The sequence below is a fragment of the Heptranchias perlo genome, unplaced genomic scaffold (genome assembly GCF_035084215.1).
Source record: "Heptranchias perlo isolate sHepPer1 unplaced genomic scaffold, sHepPer1.hap1 HAP1_SCAFFOLD_54, whole genome shotgun sequence".
NCBI lineage: Eukaryota > Metazoa > Chordata > Chondrichthyes > Hexanchiformes > Hexanchidae > Heptranchias > Heptranchias perlo.
The window spans coordinates 1,979,239-1,985,970 of NW_027139559.1; the positions used below are offsets into that span (position 1 = coordinate 1,979,239).

Consider the following 6,732-nt stretch of genomic DNA (forward strand, 5'->3'; position numbering starts at 1 on the left):
GCGTGGCCTAATAGATAACGCGTCTGACTTCGGTATTAATCGGAGTGTTATCAGAAGATTGCAGGTTCGAGCCCTACCGCCGTCGTTTTTACAATCCTTCCAACGTGTGCCGTTACTGTTTCATCCCCGATCGTTCTTGCAGTGACTGACCTCTTTGAACGGAAATCCGTAAATACCTTTCCTTACAGAAGTTGACCCGACACATTCAACATTCTCGGTCACGGTGCTCTGGCAGGACATAGTGTAAAAGTGACTTTATTTCTACTGTTTGGATTCAGAAATGGTCGAATAATCCATTCTGCTCTTTCCGTGTGGGTCCGAATCCCATCCGTGTCGTAATTGTATTGAACTTTTGTTGCGGCCCTCCGTCAGTTTTGGAGAATGAAAATGGGCTTGAATGATATTACTATCAATCCGACACCGGTGTTTTAAGTCTGTGTCCCAGGATTGTTCATATTTTGTTTAAATGGAGAGGGACAAGTGGAATTTTACACCTGCTGTAATGGGCTAAAGGTCGAGTAGAGAGGACGGATCGGAGATAGATCTCTCTGTCCTTCCTTGCTGCCTCTGGGGTTTACAGCGAATGAAAGATTAACGGGAAAAGCAAATGAAAAGGGATCTGGCCAGAAGCGCTCCCGCGGTATTGGTCTGTGTTTAATCTCCACCATGAATGTTTAGCTCTACCCTAGAATCAGTTTGTCCAACGTCCTCACAGAAAGATTCGTTCCCTCCTGTCTAATTGATTGGGGAAAATACAGAATATCAGCGAACAGCTGAATTTTTATATTTAATGGAAATATAAAGGAGCAGGGGGCACTTTAACCTCACGGAGATGATTCGTTGCAATTGTAAACCCGTGGATGGGAATCTCCGGAACGAATTTAACTCGGCAGTCAACACAGAGAGGCAGGAAAGTGAACCAAGGGGTTCTGCAAGTAACAAATGTGGAGGAGGAAACGGGTGGAAAAATGGGAGCAACAAAACATGGAGACAAACAACATCAGCTAAAGGTACCGCTGGGATTTGAACCCAGGATCCCTTGTTTACAAGACAGGTGCTTTAACCACTGAGCCACGGCGCCACATTTGCGCGACTCTTTCCCAACGTTATGGCATTGATACCTGTGCCAAGAGACTTTGTTGAGTCTCTTCCTTCAATGCGTCTGCGCAATAACATCGATCTTTTGTTCATCGGTCTCTGCATGAGAAACCATGGATATCTGTCATGACCTTCTCTTCCTTATCCCCTGTCAGTACATCATATATCTAGCCCTATTCATCATGTTGTATTCCCACACTCTCTCCACACTATCTGGTCTGATCCTATTACATTTCTCATCTCTTCCCACGAAATGTTGGTGAGTAATGTCTGTGATACACCAGGTCCTGACCTCCTCCTGTGGGGGACCTCCCACAACGACTGCACAATAGTTTAAAGTATGTGTGTTTTAGATTAGGCAATAGGTACCAGCGCTAGTCTACCTGGTGTACCTATTCTCACACAAACGGCAATGTGGCTTCAGAGCATATCGATTTTAGAAAATCTTACTTGATGAGACAAGTTGTACATTCAAAATTTGGTGAAGAGAGGCTGATATTGTTCACTTGAAATAATTAGTGTACAACTCGATGGTGCTGAACATCGGAATAGAAAGCGAGACTGGATGGACAGGAACAGTCTGAAAGGATGGCTCATCGGCTGTGGGTGGTGGCGAAATTTTGCAGTGGCTGTGTGATTCAATTGCCAGCGTATAAAGAACATAAGAAATAGGAGCAGGAGTAGGCTAATCGGCCCCTCGAGCCTGCTCCGCCATTCAATAAGATCATGGCTGATCTGATGCTGACCTCAAATCTAAATTCATGTCCAATTTCCTGCCCGCTCCTCGTAACCCCTGATTCCCTTTACTTCTAGTTCGTTGGTCTACCGGTGTAAATCTCGTTTTGGGGCTTTCATTGAATGATTGGTGAGAAATCACAGCCAAACTTTCCTATGCTTTTGTTCTGAGTCAATTATCACCAAATCGCTTCTCTCATAGTTGTGGATGGCAGAAGCGCCTTTTTCCAAGAAAGAAGGCGGTGTTGGATTGAAGGATGGAAAGCAGGAGAGAGAAACAAAAACGATTGAAAAGGAACAAAATGATGCACCTGAGAGAAAGAGAGTGAGAATGCAGGAGAGAAGCTGAGAGACTTTTCTCAGTCATTTCTTGCTGCCTCAGACATCATTTGCCGTTATTCTCCAATTGCTCGTGACTGCGGCGCGATTAATGACGTAAATACAGCGAATTCGGCATCACGGTTGACGGCAACGGTGGGCTGAGCGACGAAAACAACTTTTATTGTTGAATCGAGTCTTCCGGTGGAGCGGCGCAAATGTTCCAGAAATTATGGGCAATTCACCCCATCCCGTATCTCATTGCTGCAACATTCACCTCTCGACAATGGCGCACGCCGTGAATGCATCATTGTGGCTGGAGGTCCCAGCAATTGCAGGATTTTAATGATCGTGAAATAATTCTGATCCGTCAAAAGTTATACTTTGTTCCACTGCGGTTTACAACAGCCTTCTCTGACCACTTATCCCAGTTATTCACACAGAAAATTAGGCCGGTCCAGTATTGTGTCAACTTGGTGAAAGCAAAAATCTGTCTTCTTCACCCGGCGAGAACAAGCGTCGTACAGGGAACCAAACCAAATGGTGGCTGAGCACAGATCTCAGTGAATCAGCCATCGGTGACATTAACCTCCCGATCAAGTCAATAAACAGCAGACAGTTGTTTCTATCTCTCTGCCTGGTGCTGAATCCAGATATAAACGGTGGTCCCTGGGGCAATTGGTGAAAGCAGAGGGAAACCGATCAGGGAGAAAACAGTGTCGGCGACGGAGACCAGACGGGGATCCCGAGCCACACGGGCTGGATCCAATCACTGAGCAGCTCATCGCTTCAACCACCTTCGCGCTTCACCCTCGGATCAGTTTCACCAAAACCGCTTCCTGTTTCTGGGTCAAATTCAAACTGATCGAGCGGATCAAAAAAAAAATCTAACTCATATTTCTCCAGTAGCGCAGTCGGCAAGATCTGGTTCCTGATCTTATTCCTGATTCTTGGAACACTAATCCCTGACTCGCCAGCACGGGATGCAAAGACAATTCTAATTGAACAGCAAAAACTGAGGGTTTTCAATCAAGTCCCGAGGGCCAGATTTACTGCAGCGCTCACTGAAACCTCTTTGGGGAAACACCGTGGGATTTCTAGGATTCCTCAGAACATTAATAACCCGGATTTCAGTGAACACTCGGGAATGTGCTCCCAATATTTCTCAGTGGACTTGGATGAAGGAATAGAGAGTTTTATATCCAAGTTTGCAGATGACAGTAAGATCGGAGGCACAGTTACCTGAGTGGATGGGAACAGGAAGTTACAAAGGGACAGAGACAGATTAAGTGACTCGCAAAACTGTGTTAAATGGAGTTCAATGTGGGGAAGTGTGAGGTAATTCACTTTGGATCCAATCAATCGGAAAATGTTCTAAATGTCGCGATATTAGGAACAGTGGAGGAGCAAAGGGATTTGTGTGTCCATGTACACAAATCATTAAAAACTAGTGGACAATACAAAAGGTAATCAAAAAGGTTAAAGGGATGTTGCCCTTTATCTTAAGGAGACTGGAATACAAAGAGGAGGAAGTTATGCTTCAGTTGTATCGAGCCTTGGTCAGACGACATCTGTAGAACTGCGTTCAGTTCTGGGCACCGCCCCTCAGGAAGGATATATTGGCCTTGGAGGGGGTGCAGCGCAGATTCACCAGAATCATACTTGGTCTTAAAGGTTTAAATCATGAGGACAGGTTGCATAAACTTGGATTGTATTCCCTTCAGTTTGAAAGGTTGATCTGATTGAGGTATTTAAAATGATAAAACGGTTCGCAAGAGTAGATACAGAGAAGTTATTTCCTCTGGTGGTGGGGGTGGGGCGGGACATAAAATTAGAGCTCGGATTTTCACAGGGAAATCAGGAAGCTTTTTATTACGTTGCATATCCAGACGGCAATGTAGTTTCTTATCTAATATATTCTTCAAAATCTTACTTGATATTGCAAGTCTAACATTGAAAACGATTTTGGTAAAGAAGGCCTGATATCATCGGCTTGAAATCGATAGTGTCCAACATGGACTTGGATGGACAGGGCAGAATTTCAAAGTTTGCAGATGACACGAAACAGAAAAACATGTACAGACTTGGTGTAAATCTAATAACTGGACTGGTTCAAGATTGTTAAAATGTTTTGAAATTAGATTTCTTCCTGATGGATAAAGTTAACTCTTTATGTTCCAGCTCCCTTATCATTTGTTATTCCCGTGAACCTTTCATTCGCTGTGAACCCCAGAGGCAGCAAGGAAGGACAGAAAGACTTCTCTCCGATCTGCCCTCTCTGCTCGACCATTATCTGAGTAGGGCAGGTGAATAATTCCAATTATCCCTCTCCATTTAAACAAAATGTAAACAATCCAGGGACACAGACTTAAAACACATAAAACATTGGTGTCGGATTGATAATCACAGCATTCAAACCCGTTTTGATTGTCCAAAATTTATGTCGAGCCTTGTCAATACAATAACGACGCGGATGGGATTCGGACCCATCCGGACAGAGCACAATGGATCAGCCGATCATTTCTGAATCCAAACAGTTGAAATAAAGCCACTTTTAAACTATGTCCTGACCGTGCACCCAGATCGACAACATTGAAAATGCAGAGTCAGCTTCTGGAAGCAAAGGAATTCACATATTTCCGTTCCATTCGGTCAGTCACTGTGAGAAACGGTCGGTGTAAAACAGATATGGCGCACGTTGGAACAAATGTAAAAACGACCACGGCAGGACTCGAACCTGCAATCTTCTGATAACATCGTCAATCAATTCCGAAGTCAGACGCCTTATCCATTAGGCCACGCGGCCGCTGTTCGAATGTTTCACCAAATGATCTTAAACCCGGGCCAGGGGTGGTTAAGACTCTGCTTGTTTCTTTCTCTTCCTTTCACTTTGTTGATGTTGTTCATTTATTGTTTTCTCTCGCAGCAAGTTGGCTCCACTGTTTCCGACTAATCAGGAAACTGAGAACTGAACTCCCGCTGGGTCTCCGAGAAACCTACAATCAGAATAAACAATGTTCAAATCTTTGATCGAAATGTTTCTCCTCCAAAGCGAACCTCTTTCCCACTCAGTCTGCAAAAGAGAGAGAAGGAAAATAAAAGAAAAGACAAATCGGTAAATTAAAAATGTACACGGAGAACAACACCGAGCGGAGAATGTGAACAGAATTTACGATCCAAGCCCGACGGGCCGAGCGGCCTCATCCTGTCCTGCAAAAGACGAACAATCCCCAATTCTGCTGGGTGAGATTATTATTTTCTGATTTTCATTTTTTGGTAAATAGAAACGCGGAGGGGGACCCGCACCACGGGGTAAACGTCAGATCCAGACCTGGCGCTCAGTGTTAATGTTAATATTGAGCACGGCATTATATCCGTGTAATAATAAAATCGCGGGTTTCTTGCTGTACAAGCGACACAGAGTCATAGAGTTAGACAGCACGGAGAGAGGCCCTTCGGCCCATCGTGTCCGCGCCGGCCATCAAGCCCAGTCTAATCTAATCCCATATTCCACCATTTGGTCCGTCGCCTTGTATGCTATGGCATTTCAAGTGCTCATCCAAATGCTTCTTGAATGTTGTGAGGGTTCCTGCCTCCACAACCCTCTCAGGTAGTGAGTTCCAGACTCCAACCACCCTCTGGGTGAAAAAGTTCTTTCTCAAATCCCCTCTAAACTTCCCGCCTTTTACCTTGAATCTATGCCCCCTTGTTATAGAACTCTCAACGAAGGGAAAAAGCTCCTTAGTATCCATCCTATCTCTGCCCCTCATAATTTTGTACACCTCAATCATGTCACCCCTCAGCCTCCTCTGCTCCAAGGAAAACAAACCCAATCTTCCAAGTCTCTCTTCAGCCCTGGTAACATCCTGGTGAATCTCCTCTCAACCCTCTCCAAAGCGCTCACATCCTTCCTGTAGTACGGCGACCAGAACTGCACACAGTACTCCAGCTGTGGCCTAACCTGTGTTTTATACAGCTCCATCATAACCTCCTTGCTCTTATATTCTATGCCTCGGCTAATAAAGGCAAGTATCCCATATGCCTTCTTTACCACCTTATCTACCTGTTCCGCCGCGTTCAGGGATCTGTGAACTTGCACACCAAGATCCCTCTGACCCTCTGTCTTGCCTAGGGTCCTCCCATTCATTGTGTATTCCCTTGCCTTGTTAGTCCCTCCAAAGTGCATCACCTCGCACTTTTCCGGGTTAAATTCCATTTGCCACTGTTCCGCCCATCTGACCAACCCATCTTCATCGTCCTGCAGACTGAGGCTATCCTCCTCTCTATTTACCACCCTACCAATTTTTGTATCATCAGCGAACTTACTGATCATACCTTTTACATTCATATTCAAGTCATTAATGTAGACCACAAACAGCAATGGACCCAGCACCGATCCCTGTGGTACCCCACTGGCCACAGGCTTCCAGTCACAAAAACAACCTTCGACCATCACCCTCTGCCTTCTGCCACTAAGCCAGTTTTGTATCCAAAGTGCCAAGGCACCCTGGATTCCATGGGCTCGTACCTTCTTGACCAGTCTCCTGTGGGGGACTTTATCGAAGGCCTTACTGAAATCCA

At 45.1% G+C, this 6,732-nt stretch overlaps 2 non-coding genes across 2 annotated transcripts; both read right to left on the minus strand.

Moving 5' to 3' along the window:
* Positions 1 to 1,008: 1,008 nt before the first annotated feature.
* Positions 1,009 to 1,081, minus strand: trnat-ugu (transfer RNA threonine (anticodon UGU)). The gene has a single exon. It is a non-coding gene; the product is annotated as a tRNA-Thr (tRNA).
* Positions 1,082 to 4,867: 3,786 nt separating this feature from the next.
* Positions 4,868 to 4,957, minus strand: trnar-ucg (transfer RNA arginine (anticodon UCG)). The gene is given in 2 exon segments: positions 4,868 to 4,903; positions 4,921 to 4,957. It is a non-coding gene; the product is annotated as a tRNA-Arg (tRNA).
* Between the last annotated feature and the right edge of the window lie 1,775 nt (positions 4,958 to 6,732).